The sequence below is a fragment of the Ambystoma mexicanum genome, chromosome 1p, assembly GCF_040938575.1.
Source record: "Ambystoma mexicanum isolate Mex_15411 chromosome 1p, UKY_AmexF1_1, whole genome shotgun sequence".
NCBI classification, from domain to species: Eukaryota; Metazoa; Chordata; class Amphibia; order Caudata; family Ambystomatidae; genus Ambystoma; species Ambystoma mexicanum.
In genome coordinates, this window is record NC_090921.1 from 388,357,426 (window position 1) to 388,379,435 (window position 22,010).

The 22,010-nt window shown below is 43.9% G+C and overlaps 1 protein-coding gene across 4 annotated transcripts in view; it reads left to right on the forward strand.

Moving 5' to 3' along the window:
* The window catches only part of LOC138570755 (SURP and G-patch domain-containing protein 2-like), a 1,010,309-nt gene that overhangs the window by 727,238 nt on the left and 261,061 nt on the right, over nucleotides 1–22,010 (forward strand). The gene's annotated exons all lie outside the window — the stretch shown is intronic.

The following is a 22,010-nucleotide window of genomic DNA, read 5'->3' on the forward strand; positions in this document are numbered from 1 at the left end:
TATGATTACAGAGGCAGGCAAATTATAACACAGCATAAACCCTTTGAGCAGACATATACATGTAGGCGGTGTACATTATATTGGTTGGTAAGGTCAGCGTAAATATGCAAATACTTTATTCATGACCGTGGCGTGCATAACAGTTCACAGGTGTTAGTATAAAAATAGTCACATGTTTTAGAGTTCCGCATGGCTGGGGTGCATGGTTGCCACTCATGTAGTGCTCGATGCAGCAACAGGAGATCTAGGCAGGTGCGTTACTGACAGCGGCAGTTGTCGATAGGAGGGTGAGTTGTCAGAGGGCAGTAGTTCAATACTGCAGGCAGAGCAGTTAGTGATGTGAGCATGGGGTAACAATTGAGGACCAAGATAGTGGGCTTGCAGCAAATTGGTGGTAGTTACCTAGGATAGTGAATGAGGGGTATTAACCATCGGGGGGGGGTGCGAAGGAAAGTTACCTCAGGTGGTTATGCGTCCCTGATTCCCATTCCTCCCAACTCCGACAGGCTTGGGACAGGCGCCTTAGGGGCTGGCGTTCGCCTGCCGGCCAGTGGTGATTGGCTGTTAATACACAGCTGTGGCCAATCCTGCAGCAGGCTGCTGCACTCTTGAAGACATCAGAAAGGAGAGAAATGGAGATCAATGGCACTTTGCGGCCATCTTGGAGCTGTACGACCTTGTGTGCCTGCTCTCAGGCAGGGGCATGGAAATGCGAAGATCGTCGTTCTGATGCGGATTCTTTCATGCAGACTGGGCGTATTTCAAAAGGATGATGTAACGGATGCTATAGTGGTGCGGCACGGTCCGCAGCTGTCAGGGAGTCCCCCTACCCCCGCCCATCTCACAGTCCACATCAACCACATCAATGCCCTTGTGACCAAGGGTTCGCTATAGACGCATCTTGTTTCTCTCCCCAGGCCTCCCCTTCTCAATCCTCAGGGCTAAACTCCCATTTTCATTCACTTACATCATTAGCACAAACTTGCACTGCGACAGTAAAGTGCGAGATGTGAAAGTCTGTGGGAATATCACAAACTTGCACTGCAACAGTAAAGCGGCAGACGTGAACGTCTGTGGGAACAGCACGAATTCCCACTGCGATTGTAAAGCGACATACATGAAAGTATGTGGCAATTGCACCAACTTCCACTGCGACAGTAGCAGTTCCTGTAGTCATCCTTCACTCAAAAAAACGGATTCAGAAACTACAGGACTCCATGGGGATTGCGCTGAATGTTGAGGTGTAATTCTGCTGTCGTAAATCCAACAATTCTTTGAGGTAAAGAGTACAATCTACCGCCAGCTATTTCATTGAGTGCCAAAGACTGTTTGTGTGGACAGAGCAGCGTTTTACTAGTTTTACTTGAATTTTCAAAGGACTACAAAATCGGAGCAAAGGACTACAAATCAACTGAGCCCTCTGGAGCCTCTTTGACTTCCAGACCGCGCCTCCAACAACTCCCGCTAAGCTTCAAAATCTCCCAGTTTAGCAGAGTGTGGACAGAGTGCCTGGTGTCCGGTGGCTGGAGGAAGGAGGACACTGGACTTTATGATCATGAATGAAGGTAAGCCAGGGACATTGCCGGGGAGGGAAACATTGCCCCACCATACCTTTGAGGGAAGTTGACCTTGAGAGCAACCAAATGAAACTTGTTGACATTTGTGAAGAACCTATAGACACATTTAGGCAGGAAACAGTAGGTCAGGAAGTGAGCAAACCAATATTACCACATAGCAACTTGAAGCCCTCACAAGACAAACTAACCCCCTTAGTCTGTTCATTCAACATCAATGTGGAAATTGGGCAAAAAACAGTTGATATGGGGAACGCCAATCGGCAACTAGAAGAGAAAGTAAACGCACAGGTGGAACTAAAAGCGACGACAAAGCGATGTGCATGTCTAAAAGGGACCTGTGGGAAGTGCATATACTCCCGCGAGCAAACAAGAAAGGACAAGAATTAGAACTAAGAGCAGAAATTGATCAAACTTCTCCATTGAGTAGTTACGTGGAATTGGATGCCTCTGCACATATCCCGCTAGTGGATGTGATGAGCATTGCGACAGACAAATTGATAGATCCGACACAAACACCAGAATTACCAAAAACCCTGCCGGTGCAACGAGTCAACACCATCTTTGAAAAGGAAAAACGTGATGGGCATAGCGATCAATAAAGACACAATTAGTGCTAACTTGATAGTGCTAACTTGATACCGCTAACAACCCAGCAGGTAACCCCGGCGCTTCTTGATGCACGGACCAATTACATGCAGAAACTTGCCAGATGGTCCACAAACGAGACAATAAGTACAAAGGAAACGGTGGAAGGAGCATCCAACAATATACGGACAGGTTCTGTGTTTCCCACAAGCCAAGTTATCATGGCTAAAATGGGACTTGTCGGCAAAAAACGAAATTGGAACCCCCCCAATTTGACATTTAGTGATAATGCCATGAACCATCGATTCTACTACAACGCAAATGGGCCGTTAAATAATACAAACTACAACAAGAAATGGTTGCCCAGAAGGGAAACATTCAACCCAGATATTCTGGACCAAATGCTACTTGAAATATCAGTAAACGTAGAAAACATGATTGGGTGGCCCTTGCAAAAAATGGAAACATCTGGGGAGAAGGCCGAAATGGCAAAGCAAGTGCAAGTTACAAACTGCACTAAAATGACTCCAACTAGTGAGAAAGAGAATTTTGTACCTGGTCAGGAGAATAAAGGTTCACAGACAGTAGAAACCCTGATACTTGAAGCAACTTATCTAAGGCCATCTAATCCTATACAAACTAATGAGAACAAAAACACGGAAAACATTGTCAAAAATGTCTACACTTTAGCGACATTAACTGCGATTCTGGCACCCTGCATGAAACTTCATGAGATCATGAATGAAACTCTAAAGGACCACACAGCAGTATTAGCCATGGTCCATAGTAAGATGATCTACCTAGGTTTCATAACAGCCATTGAAAAAAACCTAGAAAAAATCTTCAAAACAGTGCAGCAGGTGTGGTGCAGATTTTACAACAAATGTTGGATCCACTAATTAAAGAAGAACAAAGAAAATCCCAAGTATCCTTGGGAGTGGCTCCTACTGCGTGGGATAATGAGACTGCATGGGATAACAACCAAAAATCCACACTACGGAGATAGGAGTCAATTAACTATTCAAAGGAACCTGCCGACAATTAGTACAGAGCGACAAACTTTAACTCCACCTATGGAACCACGTGGAAGTAAAGTGATACCAACAACCGATTTACTACCCAGAATGGATTATCACCCCGGTGAAAAAATCGGCAAAAAGACAATCCAAATGGAACAGACACAAGAGGAGGAAAGTCAAAAAATGAATAACCAATCACAACCAGGTGAAAAACTCAGCAAGAAGATAATTCAAAAGGAACATTATACACAAGAGGAGGAAAGTCAAACAACGAATAACCAAACACAACCAGGTGAAAAACTCAGCAAGAAGATAATTCAAAAGGAACATTATACACAAGAGGAGGAAAGTCAAAAAATGTTGGAAAGAAGTCACCACGAGTCTGGCTGCCTAAGGACAGGTGAAGACATCGCACTAGCGCCGGCAAAGATACCAAATGAAACAAACGACCAGCAACGTGGCTAAGATAGCTTCACAAGAAAAATGTGAAATGTTCGCAAAACCACCAATGGATAAAAAACGATAATTAAAGAATTAGGACTACGAGGAAATAGTCGGTTCAGTAACAAAAGCAGAAAAGACTAAAACAAAATTGGCAAAGAAGTCGAAGAACCTCCCCTCTGTAAACAAAAGAAACTCCAATAGCAGCCGCACCTTTATTAAAACATTTCAGTCCCCATGGTGAGAACAGGTCAACAGACCTTATTAAAAACTGGAAAATCAGATGCTACTGCAAAAGAAAATAACAAGGAAAACTAGTCAGAAGACACACTGCTCAACTGTAGCCCCTGAGGAAATTGACCTTCTGGCCCTCTCAACATACTGTCAAGGAGGCTGAAAGCTCAGCCCTTGATAATAGTGTTACAATAAACGATTCATGGGTCCAAGCTTCAGATGTGGATACCTCAGAAAAAGATGATGATATGCCACCAAGAGAGGAAAGACCAATAACAAGCAGTAACAAGACGTCAAACCTATTACCGTTTTGCCAGAACAAGACGCAACCAAAATCAAAAATTCAAGTTACCGATGGTAGAATTGGAGGTTCTCCGCCTTCAAACCAGTGGTTAAACACAAATAAGAAAATGGAAAGAGCATACCACATTTCAGCAAGCCTGACAGAGGTGCAAATAATTCAACTGAAACGCACAAAAAGAAGGTAACCCTGTTAATAAATTCGGACGATTACCAACCTCTAAAAGAAATGATTGGAGACCTAAAAGGTACCGACTCGGATGAAAAATCGTTAGACCAGCCTCAACCGAAGATAACGCTGAATCTAATATTGCCAGAGAAACCTATACCCAAACAAAATCAAAAAGAAAACAAAATGACTAATGACAGCCTGAAATTATAATTGGAAAGGATATGTGATAACGATGATGGTCTTGTACTTAACAGGACCAACGTGATAGTACTTCTACATCACGTTCCCTCATTAACATCAGTTACTTCCCAAGAGTTAATAGAATTCCCGGACGACCAGCGAACTGATAAGGTAATACTACACCTACTTTCAAGACTAGCAAAACCAACAACTGCTGGAAGAAGCCAAACATCTATCTCCATTGGGGTTTAATCTATCAGAAGTAAAAGAGGAAACGGACTAGAAAAAGTAGGTGAACAGAACAATCCCTGAGAAAATTAATTAGAGAAACTAAAGTAGGCAAGCAAAGTGGTAATAAACCCACAGGATAAGGAGATGCAGCCAACTGGAAATGGCTGGTAGGCATTCTGGCCGAAAAGCTACATAAACAATGGCGTACAAGGGACAAAACGGAATTGACCATTCTAAGCTGGAACACAAGAGGTTCCTCTCATTTGTTATCGAGGCAGATTTCCAATTAAGAGATGCAGACATCTGCTTGCAAGAAGTGTGGATGCTAGAACCGCCACTGATTGAAGGTTACTGGGGGGAATATTAAACCCTGCAAGTAGGAAGAGCTAGAAGCGGCCTATTAATATCAGTAAAAAATGAGTTGGGGTGGGAATTAATATGTACGTATAATCCCACCCCTTTCATTCAATTGGCTCCAATTAAAATTGGAAATTGAGTCAACATAAAGCACAAACACTGATTATAATTACTCTACTGGAACCCTGCAGACCAAAGAAACAACAATTTGATAGAACAGAATCAATAATCGACGAAGAAAGAACAAAATGGAACCACCCACTTATCTTAATGGGTGACCTAAATTGTGAATGCATAGTTAAACATAACACACCAATACTAGAGGAACCTCAAAGTGCTACTGGTAAAGAGAAAAGAGGAGTTGCTTGGAGAACAATGCTGGAAACTAGAGATTGTATAATCCTTAATGGACCTCTGGAAGGAGATGTGCCGGCTAAACCAACTTGGAAAGGACTAAGTACCACCCATATATTGGATTATTGCTGTGTTTCTTCCAATATGTCAGTGATACTAAAGTCATTGAAAATTTGCCACTCTGATAAGTGATCATAATAAAGTCAAATTGACTTGCCGTGCAACAGATCTAGAGATTCTAAAGAAATACAAATATAAGATCAGTGCTAACCCAGGTAGACCGAGACTGAGGGTGCAAGTGAATAAGGCGGCCGGTTTAACGCAAAACCTACAGGCGAAAATCAATAGTACGTTGGTCATGGAAGACCAAGAAAGAGTTAATTTAACTATGTACCCCTGTTACAAGACTTCATTAGCAAACCCCAAGGCATAACTGCTAAGAAAAAAACCTGCCATGGACATACATATATGATTGTGACAAAAAAAAAAAAGCATCAGCCGATGGAAACGTGATGCAAGTGGAGAGGCTTCGACGGCGATACACAAACTAAAGCAAAAATATAATTGGCTGCTTTGCCATAAGAAAAGGATGATGAACCAGGACGCCCAAGCTATGATAGAAAAGGTCCAGACCAAAAACACTGCAGCAATCTGGGATATAATTGATGCTCAGAAAGAGACCTCACTAGCCAATCCAATTTTGGCGAGTGAATGGCAAGATCATTATTTAAAACTGCAAAAGGCATACAAAGAAGAAAACGCGCCAAAGGCTGAGATACCAAAAACAAACAGTTAATTTAAAGGAAGAAATTGAGCTGGACTTCGAAAAATCAACAATGGAAGACATCATAAAAGGCCTGAGAAAATTGAGAGCTCCAGGAACAGACGGCCTGTCAAAGGCAGATCTGAAAAAACATCCTGAGAGATGGGCAGCATTCCTTTACCAACTGTATGCAGGAATCTTGAAAGTATCAAAAGTACCTCTTTCCTGGAAAAACGGCGGTAGTTGTCCCGATTTTTAAGAAGGGCTTGAGATCGGACCCGGACAACTATCGGCAGATTGCTCTTTTAGATGTTGCGGGCAAAATCTTTGGCTCAATAATATTAAAAGCTTTGGTCAAATAGCGGACACTTACAAAACACTTTAACAAATCCTGCCTGCCAGGGGTCAAAGGGATTAGTCCAACTTTAAACGTGTTTCTAATAATTTGTTGAAAGTAAAAGCCTTAGATACCAAAGGCTGTACATTATATCTAGCTTTTATAGATCTATCAAAAGCTTTTGACTCAGTAAACAGAAATACACTGTGGGCCAAATTAAAGCAATGTCAATGCCCTAAAACAATCCTCGATAACATCATAGACTTACATCAAGATATGTCCATAGTGATCAGGTTGGATAAAAGTGGAAACCTCACTAATCCAATACCCATAAAATTGGGACTGAAACAAGGATGTCCACTGGTGCCCAAATTATTCAATCTATTCATATCAGAAATCGACGAGGCTTTTTCAGAGACACGTGCCTTTCCACCAAAGATCGCAAATGACCTGATTGAAAGACTCCTTTATGCTGACGATAGTCATATTAGATCAGACTCCTATTGGCCTTCAACGTCAGCTAGATTCCCTGGAACTCTATCTAGAAAGTAACAGACTAACAATAAATCCGGGGAAATCGAGGATCATGATCTTTAATGCAGGAGACAAAGTAACAAAAAAGGAAAGCTATCCCTGGTCCCTGAAGGGACAACGTATTCTCACAGTAAAAGAATAATTTACGTACTTAGGCGTAACCATTAACACCAGTAGGTGTGAAGCTCAGAGGATAGCTGAATTACGGAAAAAGGCTAAAAATCTGGCTAATCGAGGTAAGATCCTACTACAGAAGTACTGTCGAGATTCTTTAATTCCATTGGTGCAATTCTATCGGACAAAAGTGCAGCCAATTTTAACATACGGCACAGAGGCATCATTTATGGTATCTGAAACTATATGGCCAAAATTGGAGCGGATCTTCTGGAAAACTGAACTTGGGCTGCCTAAAACCATACCTATAGCCATTGTACAAAGAGAACTAGCCTTAACATGGCTCAAAGCTATTACTCTTTGGAAATCAATCTCCCTGTACCACAAATGTGTAAAGGAAAATCCGAAGGGTGGCTTTACAGTCTTAAAACAGGCAATGTTGGATCCGAGAGCGAAGCAGCTGACAGAATGGAAGGAAATATGCTTGTTGACTTTGAGAAATATAAACGAAACGGAGGATTCCATGATGCTTGACCTGGATAAGATTTTTAAAAAAGCTGTATATTAACGATTGGATTGATGCGCAGGAATCAATCTACAACTAAAAATACTGCGACGAATTCTGGTCCCGGCCACGAAAGTTAAATGATCTTCCAGGATATATAAAGATCTCCCCTAACCATTTTCTTAGAATGCAATATCTGTGTCAACGCGTGAATCTTTTTTCCATCAAATCTAAGGTTATGTGAGAGAAAAGGCCCTAATGCTACAGCTACGTGCAGACTATGTTCAGACATCAGCATAATTGAATCTATCTAACATCTGCTTCTGACCTGTCCAAAGTTAAAAGTGGAAAGAGAATCAGAAATGGGTAACATTTTGAAACTATAATGCAACAGATCTATTGAAGATTGGTGGTAAGTCCTGATGGAGGGTGAGAAAACGCATATCACCTTGGCAGTGTCGAAACTTCTGGTACGAATTCAAGCAAAAGGCTAGATAATTACAAAGTTATTCCTGTTGCTGAATCCCTAGCACCAAGTTAAATGACCCTATCTGTGAATGATCTCGTATCGAATGTTTGTGGGCCCTAGTTAGAGCTGCCGGGCCCACTACAAGGGATGTCGAGATCCTGACCCTATCCTCTCTAAAACACTTTCCTAGTATCTAAAAGTGCACACAACATGGAGGTCGGTATTTAGTGTTTAATCTTTCCGCGCCCACGGCGTGTGTCTGATCATTAAAAAGCAGCAAAGATGGTTCTATGACCAGTGGTCAGTAGAATTATTTAAAACGATTTCTCTTTAACCACTGTAATGGGGAGCAAATCTGTGTTGATAACTGTATCGATTTTCTTTTAACAAGCCCTCTTTTTTTCTTTATAAGGGAATTTGAGTCTGGGTTATCAGCCAGACTGCTTAAACAGTCAACCGGTTTCAGCGGGATTCTCAAGTGGCCGCTTTCTTCAGGACGAATACTTTAATTCTGGTATTCTCAAAAATATCTTCAATATTATGAAGTATTGGAGGGTGTCTTCCACGGTCCAGACTGGATATAGTGGAAGTATTCCTGATCCTGTATGGACAAAAACAAGAGACAAGTGGGGCTATCGTCAGTCTCAAGTACTGTTAAAACAAGGAATTCTTATGTTCCTAGTGGATCTGTTTAGTCGAGATTGCATTCTCCTTACTTCTATATGACAGGATCCTAGATCATATAGTCTGCCATGCATCTATGATAATGCCTTCATCGTTCAGTTCTTTACGAGATGTGTGGTTCTCTCTTCTCTCCCGAGTTATGCACCCGATGTTGAAGACAGGAATAGACAAGCATGATGTGCTATTTCTGGACATTCTTGACTGTCTACATGCAGTTGGTCGATATGTATACATTTGCTGTGCTGCAGCACAGTTTGAAAAAATTGCCTAGTGTTTCCCTAATCGTATGGACTAAATACATCCGCCAATTAGGATGTTTCCTATGTTTCATTTTATCACTTAATCCCAGAGCGAACCGGTGGAACAGTGCAGCTACATTTAATAGTGCTCGGTTACTCCCGTACAGTCAAAAATTGTATATACTATTGCATGTGAGTGCATGCTGCGGCTCTGCATAGCAGTCAGAGCGCATTGGTAACACATGGCGTGTACTAATGAAGCAGAACGCCATCACGAGTGTTAGTTAGGATGTTTCCTATGTTTCGTTTTAGCACTTAATCCAGAGCGAACTGGTGGAACAGTGCAGCCACAGTTGAGAGTGCGAGGTACTCCCATTCAGTCAATTATATCTACTAATGCATGTGAGTTCATGCTGCGGCTCTGCATAGCAGTCAGAGCGCATTGGTAACAAGTAGCGTATATTAGTGAAACAGAACACCATCACGGACGCTTACCACTGATTCCTGGTTCTGGCCGCTTCTGTTAGTGCGATCCGGTACCGCGCCATCTTGTGCCGTGTTTGTATATATTGCTGCGTCACGAACACGTGATCGCTAGCGAACTACAGCTATGGCTAAAAGTTACCTGGGAGTTGTAGTTTGACAGCACTAAGCCGTGGCAGCTTCGCTTGCTGCTGGTCGTATAATGTACGATCATGTGCGGAATGTAGATGTGATAATTAAGTGACTGCGTCACACTCGAACAGTGCTGTGCGAGCTCCAAATGACGCCAGGCTGACCGCGGGGTCCGCTCCATTGTGGATAATTAGTATATGCGGTATCAGGTTACAATCTGCCTTCTTCTGTTATCATCATAGTAAATGACGTAATTAATTGTCTTTGCGTCCAGAATGTGACAAATGAAATATTGTATGTGACATCTAGGCTCTATTGTCCATCGTCAGTTGTGCCAAGTATGAACTTGTACATCACTGGAAAGGCGGGGTGAAGGTTTAGAGAGTGCTGACCCAACCAGGGATGGTTAACCCCTTCCGGTCTTTTACAATTGTGCAGGCCAAATTAGAGGTCTAGCAGAGTATCCCTCTGCAGTGTATATCTTATTTACAAGAAGCCAAATTCATAGAACCGCCAGGGTTTGCCAACAAATCTCCTCATTAAGGCCTACCAAGTGGCTACGAGTCCTATATATCCACTGTTCTCTTTTCAATAGGAGGGCTGTAATGTTCCCTCCTCTTTTAGGTACTCTGACTTTCTCTATTATAGTCCATGTAAGGTCATTTTCAGTGTGTTGTTTCTCAATTAAATGTTCTACCAATGGGGCCGTTCTTTTATGGGTCCTGATGTTAGATCGGTGCTCCCCTATACGTGTCTTTATGGCTCTTGTCATCATGCTAATATATTTCTTATTACAGGGGCACTGTATCAGGTACACAACACTTCTTGTGTTACAGTTGGTCAGACTCCTCTGTTCCCAAGGGTACTTCCAGCCTATGTCTATGGCTGTAGTGCGCTGTGTGTATTTACACACAGTGCAAGCTCGACATGGTGTATGATCCTGGGGTCTGGATGTATTCCAGATTGTGTTTGTATTAGTGGAGAGAGATGTTTCCTTGTAAGTATGCACTAGTGAGTCTCTAATATTCTTTCTCCTTCTTATGGCAATCTGCGGTACAGGTAATTGTTGTTCTTCAATGTTGAGTATGTGCCAAGCCTTCCGGATTTCTTTTTTCAGGCGATTTAATTATTGGTGAATAACTAAATACAGCTCTTATTGTATTGTCATCTCGTTTTCTTCTCCCATGTTGGTTGAGGGTTATCTCTCTTGGTATGTTTCTTGCCCTCTTTTTTGCCTGATTGATAATTCTGTACGGATAGTTTCTCTCCTGTAGATTCTTGGAGAGCATGGTTGCTTGTAAGTCATACTCCATTCTCGTGGTGCAGTTCCTCCTAAAACGGAGAAATTGTCCAAAGGGTAGATTCTCTTTCAGTGACCTTTGGTGAAAGCGGTTATAGTCCAATAAGGAGTTTCTGTCAGTTGGTTTCTGGAAAACCGTGGTCTCAAAAGTCTGGCCTATCCTAGTGACTTTTAGATCGAGAAACGTAGCTGTTGTTTTGCTTGCCTCATAGGTGAATTTAAGGAAAGGATTTAGTCCATTGATCCATTCCATGAAGTTATCCAAGGTGGCATTATTTCAATCAAACAACAGAAAGACATTGTCAATATATCGACGCCAACTCACTATGTTGGTGGCAAAAGGGTTAGTCTCTGGATATATGTGATTTTCTTCAAAGTTAGCAACATATAAATTCGCTAAGGCGGTTGCGAATGATAGCTGTTCCGGCTATTTGTTCATAATAGTTTTCTCCATTCATGAAGTAGTTCTTTGTGAGGGCTATTTCTGCTAGTTGCATAATCAATGTCACAGGCATGTCCAGTGTTTTAGTTCGTAACACTTTCGATAACCCTCAGGGTTTCCCCTTGGGGGATTTTAGGGTATAATGACTCTATATCCATGGTGACTATATCAATGTCTTCACTCTCAAGGACAAGGTTGTCTAGCTATACCAGGATGGCTGTGGTATCTTTGACATAGGAATGCATTTTGCTCACCTCTTCTCTCAAGAAAAAATCAGTGAATTGAGAGAGCGGTTCTAGAATGGAACCAATTCCGGATACAATGGGACGTCCAGGTGTTGGGAGGACGCCTTTATGTATTTTAGGTAATGCATAGAAGGCGGGGCACCTAGGATGTTTTGGAGTCAAAAAAGCTGCCTCTTTGGTACTTCTGTATCCTTCTGCCTCCGCTTCTTCAATAATCGGATTTATCAGATTCCTGAGTCGATCAGTTGGATCACCTCCCAGTTTTATATATGTAGTCTGGTCATCTATCAAAGTATTGACCATCCTGTCATAGTCTGTTATATTCATGATGACAATAGCTCCCCCTTTGTCAGCGGGTTTGATGATTATGTCTGTGTTAGTTTGTAGTTCCTTCAAGGCTACCTTTCCATCTTTCCATCTTGGTCAGATTGTGAAATATTCCCGAGTTGTCTTCTGCCTCAATCTTGTCGAGTTTTTTTAGAATCAGCTTTTCAAAGGTCTGTGACTCCCCACTTATGCTGTGTGGTGGAGGGTAATATGTAGATTTATTATGTAGTCCCGTCACGTCTGTTGGTCCACTGTGGGTATTCTTAGCAAAAAATATTTTAGCCGTATCTTTCTCATCAATTGGGTGATCTCAATTTTTGTCTGGCATGGATCATGGGGGGGATGTGCTATGCAGAGCCGCAGCATGCACTCGCATGCATTAGTAGATCTAATTGACTGAATGGGAGTACCTAGCACACTCAACTTTGGCTGCACTGTTCCACCAGTTCGCTCTGGATTAAGTGATAAAATGAAACACAGGAAACATCCTAATTGGCGGATGTATTTAGTCCATACAATTAGGGAAACACAAGTCAATTTTTTCAAACTGTGCTGCAGCACAGCAAATGTATACCTATCGACCAACTGCATGTAGACAGTCAAGAATGTCCAGAAATAGCACATCATGCTTGTCTATTCCTGTCTCCAACATCGGGTGCATAACTCGGGAGAGAAGAGCGAACCACACATCTCGTACAGAACTGAACGATGAAGGCATTATCATAGATGCATGGCAGACTATATGATCTAGGATCCTGTCATATAGAGGTAAGGAGAATGCAATCTCGACTAAACAGATCCACTAGGAACATAATTCCTTCTTTTATAGGTTTTAACAGTACTTGAGACTGACAATAGCCCCACTTGTCTCTCTTGTTTTTGTCCATACAGGATCAGGAATACTTCAACTATATCCAGTCTGGACCCTGGAAGACACCCTCCAATACTTCATAATATTGAAGATATTTTTGAGAATACCAGAATTAAAATAAGTATTCGTCCTGAAGAAAGCGGCCACTTGAGAATCCCGCTGAAACCGGTTGACTTTTTAAGCAGTCTGGCTGATAACCCAGACTCCAATTCCCTTATAAAGAAAAAAGAGGGCTTGTTAAAAGAAATCGATACAGTTATCAACACAGATTCGCTCCCCATTACAGTGGTTAAAGAGGAATTTTATTGACCACTGGTCATAGAACCATCTTTGTTGTTTTTTAATGATAAGACACACGCCGTGGGGGCGAAAAGATTAAACACTAAATACCGACCTCCATGTTGTGTGCACTTTTAGATACTAGGAAAGTGTTTTAGAGAGGATAGGGTCAGGATCTCGACATCCCTTGTAGTCGGCCCAGCAGCTCTAACTAGGGCCTACAAATATTCAATACAAGATCATTCACAGATAGGGTCATTTAACTTGGTGCTAGGGATTCAGCAACAGGAATAACTTTGTAATTATCTAGCCTTCTGTTTTCTAAGTGTTATAATATTGAGGCGCAAACGGGAGGCATCCGCCTTCTAACTCTACTTTGTGGTTAGACGAATTCAAGCAAGACTTGACTTGGTTAACGGAGAAGATAAATAACCTTCTGGAAATCGTCAGAGACGATTAGATCTATGTATTCCGACATGACCAGTGGTTCTGTGCACCACAAACTTTGCTATCCTTTTTTCGATTCATCGTTTTCTCCTTTTTTTTTTTTTTTTTTTAAATCTAATAAGTGAGAATGTATTTCTGTTCTATGTGTAAGGGAAGAAAATTGGAAAAAATAAAAAAAAAAATTCTATTGACGAAAGGTTTTCAACTTTGTAAACCATAAAATGTCAAATAATAAAAAAATAATAATAAATTCACTTACATGACCATTTGGCCGCAACAACTCATACATAAGGCCGGGCCCTGGGCCTGAGGGGCCCTTGTGGGGTATTTAGCTTTTTATACTTGCGGGCCCCTGCCATCTTGCGCCTTTTGTTGGAGCTCGCGGACAGGCCATCGTCCATCGGTCTCTCCCGAGGCCGCTGCTCAAAGCCGTGACTCCCCCATGAGTAGTTCAGAGATTCTGTGTATGTCGTCCTCCATCACCAGCCGATAGTCCTGGCTGTTGTATTCATAACTCAGTGAGAATAGAAATCCCCTGCGGTAGCGCACTCCTTTCTCCGTGAGCCATTTGGTGAGCGGGCTGCACATCCTCCTCTTCCTCGTGAATGTGAGGGCTGAGAGGTCCGAAAAGATAATCCCCTGAGCCTCACTGTACTTGATTGGGCCCCCCTTCCTTGCTCGCTCCAGGATCTTTGTCCTTTGTTTGTGATAGTGGAATTGTGCCAACACTGAGCGCGGGCCTCTCGAGCCACCACCCGCTCTGTGTGCCTGGTCAATAGTGGGCTCGTCCATGGAGTCATCGCCGAAGAGTGCACACCACCTCCCTGATGGCTCTTCTGATGTCACCCTCTGTCTCCCCCTTCCTTCTCTGGGAATCCAAAGAAGCGCAGATGGTTATGGTGTTCCCTATTCTCCACATCGTCTAGTTTGAGTGTATTCTCTGCCTCTCTCCTAACCAGCTCTGCCAGTCTCACTCCTGTTTGGAGTTCCAAGGTCTCCACTGAGGCCTGGTTGGCTACCAGCCCTTGGATCTTGTCCTCGACTGACTGGAGTCTCTGGTCCATTTTATCCAGTCTCTGGTCCAGGGCTGATCTAATGCCCCTGATCTTCTCCATCGGGGCTGAAACATCAGATTTTGTGGCCGCTGGGTCCCCCTCCATGTTGGCCGTCGGAGGGGGGGAGGCCTGTCTCTGCCAGGTCCCCGCCTTTAAATTGGAATCTCTGTAGTGTCTCTCTCCAGCTCATGGGCTGAGGGAGGGGGAATTCTACAACCGGGTCCTGCTTGCATTTCGGAAACTTACGGCTCTACTCTGGCCTTTTTGTTTTTTGGGGAGTCTCTTGTAGACCTGGGGCGATCCCCTTCCCCACCTACGCCATCCCCGCTTACCGGGTGGGGGCTCTCGGTCCTTAGGACGGTCTCCAGGTTCACCCCCGGGGCTTGTCTGTCTGATACTGGCAGTCTCCTTGCTCTTCTCTGCACCCACGGCCAGGTGTCCCATGTTTAGTAGTTTGCGTCACCCCAGCTCCTCCATAGTTGGGCTTTACGCGCCCCTTCGCCACTACATCACTACTATCCCCTCCAGTCAAGGGGTCGGCCAGCGCACTTCAGTGCCCTCGCTCTCATCTCTCATCTCTCTTTTGCATATCCCTGGATGGTGGGGGCTCTGGCTCGCCCTGAGGGGGCCATTAGCCCCGTTCCTGTTACTGGCTTCCGCCTTTTCACCTTCTCTGGTGGGTTCCGTTATTATTCCCTGGTGGCCCTCCTCCAGGTGCCCATCTGGGAGGTGGGGGGCACACAGTCCAGTGTTTTTGGTCTGGAGCCGGGGCCCCCCACAGCCTGCTCCCAGGTCAGCTTGCCCCTCTGGTCCGAGGGGCTGCTGTTCCTGGGGCCCTCACTAGACCCCCTTGGGGGTGGGTGCCCCACTTGGCCTCTGACTCGTTACTGTCCCTCTGGAGTGGCAGTGAGGTCCCCCAGAGACTTTTTCCTCCTCCCTATGTGCCCCTTACTTGTTGCGTGGGCATGCACTCTATTGGCCACTGGCCCCCCGTCCCCCATTTGTGGCTCTTCTCTAGATGGGCTCCCCTTGTGTTACTCCGGAGCTCCTCACTCTGGTGGGCTGCAGTGCCCATCCAATCCTCCTCCCCAGGGCTGGGGTGCTGGCACCAGCAGCAGGGGTTGGGGAGGCTTCCCACCTTGTTTCTTTTCCTCCACAGGGGTGGTGCCAGGTCCTCCCCACTCTGTCCCTCCTTGGCGCCCTCCTCTCTGATTGCACCGGTAATACAGGGTGTTGGGCTTTGCCTCAGCCTTTCTCCCGCGAGGCCCGCTCCGAGTTGGAGCTCACGTATCACTCTCGGTTTCTCTGCCGCGGGCTGGGGCTGCCTCTTTTCCTGCCTCACCTCTCCCTGCTGACAGCTGACATCCGGTGGTGGAATTGGCCCCACATTTGAAGCTGGATGCCCTGCTTGCCCCCCTCACTGGGGGTTTTCTCGGTTTGGGCCATTGGGGAGGTAAAGGGGGGGGTTCAGAACCCCTTTACTTCCCGCTACACCGGAGCCAACGAAAGGTTCAGCTGCCTTCCATGCACCCTCTGGCGGCCTCCCCACTTCACAATTTTGTGTGAAGGTCCCTTAAAGAAAAGGGCGCCAAAAAAAGCAACAATATCAAGGAAGCTGAAGAAACTTACTCAAGAGGCAATGGAACCTTGGTTGAGACCATTGGCAGAGAAGGTGAATGAACTTGATCTGGCAGATGACATTGTTTGTGTATATCAGCAAACATTAGAAAAAGCCACAAATGCAGTAGCACCACTGAGAATTAAGCAGGTGGTGGAAAGACATGTGAATGTTTGGTTCATCTCAGATCTGCAAATCCTTAAGACCGATAAAATCAAGTGCCTGTACTCATGGAATTCCTGCACAATGATTATCATAAGGAGGCTTGTATGACAGCAGCAAAAAGTTTAAAGAAGCAGTTATACTGGCAAATAAAAACACCTTAGATCTTGGATCGCTAAACCCCAGTCTGAGTCCGAGAAACTCGTCAATATTTTAAAGGAGCTAGAAAATCCAGGCCCGATTAAATCAGATACGATTATCAAGGATGCTGCTTGGTGCACTTTCATACAAGAAGCAATATGTGGAAAACTGGCCCATATAAAACTCAACATCGAAACAAATAAGTCTGTTGGCCCTGTAGCAGTCCGCTTAGCCCCTGCAACATACATACCTTGGATACAGGAAAATCAGTTGTATTTTAAACCTACTATAGAATCGGAACTTGCAGTACTTATTAGCATTCTAAAACCAACAATGTGCAAGGGTGATGTAATAAAAGCATGCTCTCCCTTGCTGATTAGTACCTTGTGCAAATTGATCAATACCTCATTTAGAGAAAGCTATGTACCAACTTGCATCAAGAATGCCTGGATTACGTCCCTATTAAAAAAGCCTGCACTGTGTCCAGATGCACCAACCAATTACAGGCCCATCACTAATACTCCTTTCTTGATGAAGATCCTGGGTCGTATAGTACATACACAACTGGGGATCTAACTGAAGACAAATGGGATTCTGAATAGATGGCAGTCTGGCTTTAGGGAGAACCATGGCACAGAAACGGCCATATTACACTTGAAATCCAGATTGTTACAAATCATGGGTAAGGGGCAAACTGCACTACTTATGCTATTGGACCTTTCTGCTGCCTTTTGACCTGGTGGACCATGCACTATTGGTCACCGGGCTGAGGGAGGTGGCAGGTTTTTCAGAGTGTGCAGCGCAATGGGCTGTCATTTTTTGAGTAACAGATGGTGCAGAGTTTGTAGCAAGGTTGCTGAAGCTCACCCTATAATGTTGACATATGGTGTGCCTCGGAGCTCGTCTATCTCCTTCGCTTTAAACATTTTTACTGTCGTATCTTAGCCTATTAGTGGAAAGTGATGTTGCCTTTACCAATTATGCTGATGACACGCAATGTGTCATCCCCTTGACTGGTAAGCATAAAGATGAGGAAACCATTAAAAAATATACAGACGCATCCAGTTATGGATGATTAACAATGGTTTGGCATTGAATAAGGAAAAAACAGAGCTGATGGTGGTTGCCACACATGGGAAGATTTGCAAATTGGGAACGGACTACTCTCACTTCCAAGTTGCAGGATGCATTGTTAATCCAAAAGAAAAAGTTAAAACACTGGGGGTGTACCTGGAACAGAAACTGAATATTAGGGCCCAGGTGAGCAGCCTAGTCTCCTCTACTGCATATTACATAAAGCTTTGTCCTTTTAGCTCCAAAAGTTAATTGTGAAACCGTGGCAAGAGCTATAATCGGTTCTAAAATGGATTGTTGCCTGCTTGTGGGCATAGCCAAAAAAGAATGTACTCTACTGCAAATCATTCAGAATAGTGACGTAATCACTGGTTTGCAGAGAAGGGATCATGTATCCGATGCCAGGCGTTGTTAGGCAGAAACCTGTGCAGTTCCCTTGGGGACCACTGCAAAAGATTTAGGACTACAGGCGTGGGCAGTAAACCCACTTGGTAGCAGTCTGTACCACCCAGATTTACCTGGTAGCTGTGGCTGAGCAGTCAGACTTCCCTCAAGAAGAGTTAGGCAGTATGTAAAGTAAACACAATAGGCACTCGGACACGATAGCACAAGCAAACACTGACCAGAGCTTTGGTATCAAGGTATATGATTTTTTATTTAAAAGCACACTTATTGAAACACTCCAGCACTATATTGTAAATCACTCTAAACACAGTTACTATTATTATATATACATCCCGTATTCCTTATCAGACAAGTCTTAGTTAACACCACTTATTTCCAGACAGAGGTGAGCGCTTAACTATAGATGGCACTCCAATAAGTTAACGAAAAAGGGAGGGAAAACAGCAGAATGTACATAATACACCACACTAATACTTAGGAACTCTTCAGCAAGGCAGGAAAGTCAAAAGTTACTTGTGAGCCAAAGTCCATAGGCTGGGCCCACTCTTGGAGAGAGCAGGGCACAAATGCACCCAAGATCACACAATGACAACAGGCTTAAAAAGTCTTGCAGGGAGTTCAGAAAGGTTTTAGTTAGGCTCAGAAAAGTTTAGCCAGGGTGTCCCAGGGTCGAAAGCCAGGGGCTAAATCTACCCCGTACAGTCAGTTGCAAGGGAAGCCAGGCGGAACACGGTACCTTATGTGGAAAGGATCCTCCAGCGGGGGCAGTTGTTCCTGGCAGCGGGAGCAAGTCGCGGCGTCGTCCAGAGGAAGAGAAGATCTCGACGTGGAGGAAAGATGAAGGTCGTTGCACTGCCAGCGAAGAAACCAGCCTGTGAGTTTTCCGGTTAAAGATACTACCCTTTGATTCGCGGTAGTGGTAAAACGTGGTATCCCGGTTGCCGGGGTGCTTGGCACAGGCAAGGCGGCCACGAGATGCTCCAGGAAGCGAAAAAGGAAGCAGACTGGTTATCCCCACCAGTCGAAGGAAGAAGACTCTCCGGGCTGGAGATCTCCTCTGTCGTTGGGAAAAGTGGTGAGACGGTTCAGCAGGGCTCCACCGGTGGTGTCGTCGTAGCAGGTCGGCTCAGCTTCTCACTCGTCGGATTTTTAGGTCCTGTGGCGACTTCTAAAGTTCCAGTCCCCAAAGCCCTGCTTTTATGCAGAAAACCCCTATTCGCTCAGCCTAGCTGTCACTCCAACATGCTAAGTGGTGAGCCGGCTGGCTCACCACTTGGGCCAATCAGGATGGAGTGCGACTTGAGTTGGCTAGGCAACTCAGTCCAGGGTGCCTAAATCCCCCTCCACCCCTCCTAAGTACCCCAGACAGAGTGGCACCACTTTGGAGGGCTTCTGTGGAGAAGCCTGCCAAAAAGTGGAACAAAGGGCTCAACTTGGGTTGGAGTCACAGAAGCGAACACAAACGCCATTTTAGAACCGAGTTCTGGCAAAATTTACCAACCGGAGAATTAATATTAAATAAACCGGCGGTATGTTCGAGGCTATAGGAATTAAATAATTAAAGTTGGTAGCCTCGAACAATGGGAAATCCCATGGATATATATTCGCGGTCGAATATATAAAGTAGTATCCACTGCCACCAGCCAAAACTCGATCAGGGGGGACGGAGACGTGCCCCCTCGACTAACAGACCCCGGGGCAATCGAATTGCCCCAGCCAGTACGTACACAATATGATGGTTTGTACTGGTTCTGTTCAGAATGTGAGACTAGTAAAGTCAATGGTGACTTTACATGCCCTGGGAGACAGTAGTCAGTCCCAGGGTATGGAGTCTATATTGGGGAGTCACTATGACACCCATGAGTTACTGCACTGAGGGTGTTGTGTAACAGACATCACAAAAACACATGAAGCCCTATGGAGTAAAAGACCCCATAGCCCATTAAACACATCTAGAGTCAAAGAAACACACTCAAATCATGCCCAAGAGTGAGGGTAAGAGAGTCTCACTCTTGGCAGGAGAAAAGAATAAACCCCAAAAATCCAGCAAAGCTGCTGGGAGACTCACTAGGTTAGGAAATTCAGCCTAAACAGAGAATTCTCCCTAACAGGCGTTATTTATACTGGCTGCCCATAGAGTCAAGAATTAAATTAAGTTTATTAGCGATTACCCATAAATGTCTCAATGGGTCTAGCCCTTTATATCCGAGTAAGGTATTGGTGATTAAATAGAGTAGCGGGACGCTAAGATCACACAACTCCAGTCACCTTTAAAATTCCAGCCTGTAAATTGACCCATGTGAAGAAATGTGCATTTTTCATGGCAGCTCCTAGAGCGTGGAATGCCATTCCGCTTGATCTCGGGGAGCTAATTTCGACTGTGGTGTTTAGCAAAAGATTAAAATATTGCTGTTTAGATAATTCTCTCTTAATGGATGGATGGTAGTATTGGTGCCGTCCAGCATGTCATGTGCTAGAAGTTGGATTTATAGGCCTGTTTGTTTCTATTGTTACATGTTATCTGTGCCCTTAATGCCCTTAAGCCCCCAGGCCATGTGGTGCGCGTTACAAATATATGAAAGTAATCGGAGGGGGGGGGGTGTAGATGTATGGCTACTGCCATGAGGCTATTGGGTACAACTGGATCATCTTCACAGGGAAATGGGGGATGTCTCATCCGATGAAGCCATGACCTCTTACCTGAGGCTAGAAAATAAAGGAGAGTCCCAGTATAAGGACCGTTGCATCCCCTGCACGACACTATACTGCAATACAGTCAATATTCAAAAAATCTATAGATATTCTGATTTTATAAGAAATCAAGGTGATACTTGTATTAGTTCAAAAAAATGTATAACAAGTATTTTAATCAAACAATGTCGAACAGACCTCTGTGTTTCGGGATTCCCCATTCGCCAGGAGCAAACTTATTTCATGATTCCAGTACATTTCAATCTTCATGTTCTACAAGGTAAATACAATACATCATAATCAACAGAACTCATTCATACCGATCTCTCCATTCGCCAATCAATTACATTTCAAGTAATCTGATCTATGTAATCTCCCTTGTTCAATCAGCATTATTTACCTGGATTCTGGAGTGAGTCAAAATACGTTGTATGTAGATTTCTACGAGGAGATAATAATAATAATAGATGAGTAGTCGCTGTGATATCTAGCAATATGGAAAGAAGAATATATGTGGTACGACATGATTAGTATCAATGGCCTAAATCAAGGCTCTATAGAAACATGTGGCAACTCTTAACCTACAGCCAGCCATATGCCCCAAAGGGAATCTTACCTCTGGACTTGGTTGGAATATATATTAACTGGAATCTACCATGGGTAAGGTAAAAAGTGGGTCATCAACTTTGAAGAGAACGTACAATATTGAGGCTAGTGTAGAGTAACTTTCAATTAACATAATGCATTGGATGTGTAGGCTCGAGGCTGTGCAAATATTAGATTAATGTAAAGGCTACGTAAGTGTGACTGTTGGTGTCACTCATAACTTCAGATAAAACAGGAAATAGGTGAAAGAATATTAATATATCAGTTCCCAAGGTTCTATGTTAGACTTACATAGTGTAAGGGCTGCATGGATGCGACTGCTAGCCACTACCACAAATCGCTTCAAACAAAAAGGAACAGGAGAAAGCTTACAAGTATGGCAATTCATAAGGTTCCATGTTTGACTTGCATTCTACGCCTCTGCATTCTCATCCCTCTTCTGGAAAACAAGTTTCACGCGCGTGCATCTAAATGGCCCAGTTTTATTTACAGCGTGGAGTGTGACGTCAGAATGTCAGTGTGATGACATCAGGAAGAAAATGGATCAAGCTGGCTCCTAAAGAGAATAGCGGCATGCATGTTGTCTCTGAATGTCGTGCTGAGTTGAGCGAATTGAGATATTAGGAGGAACAAATCC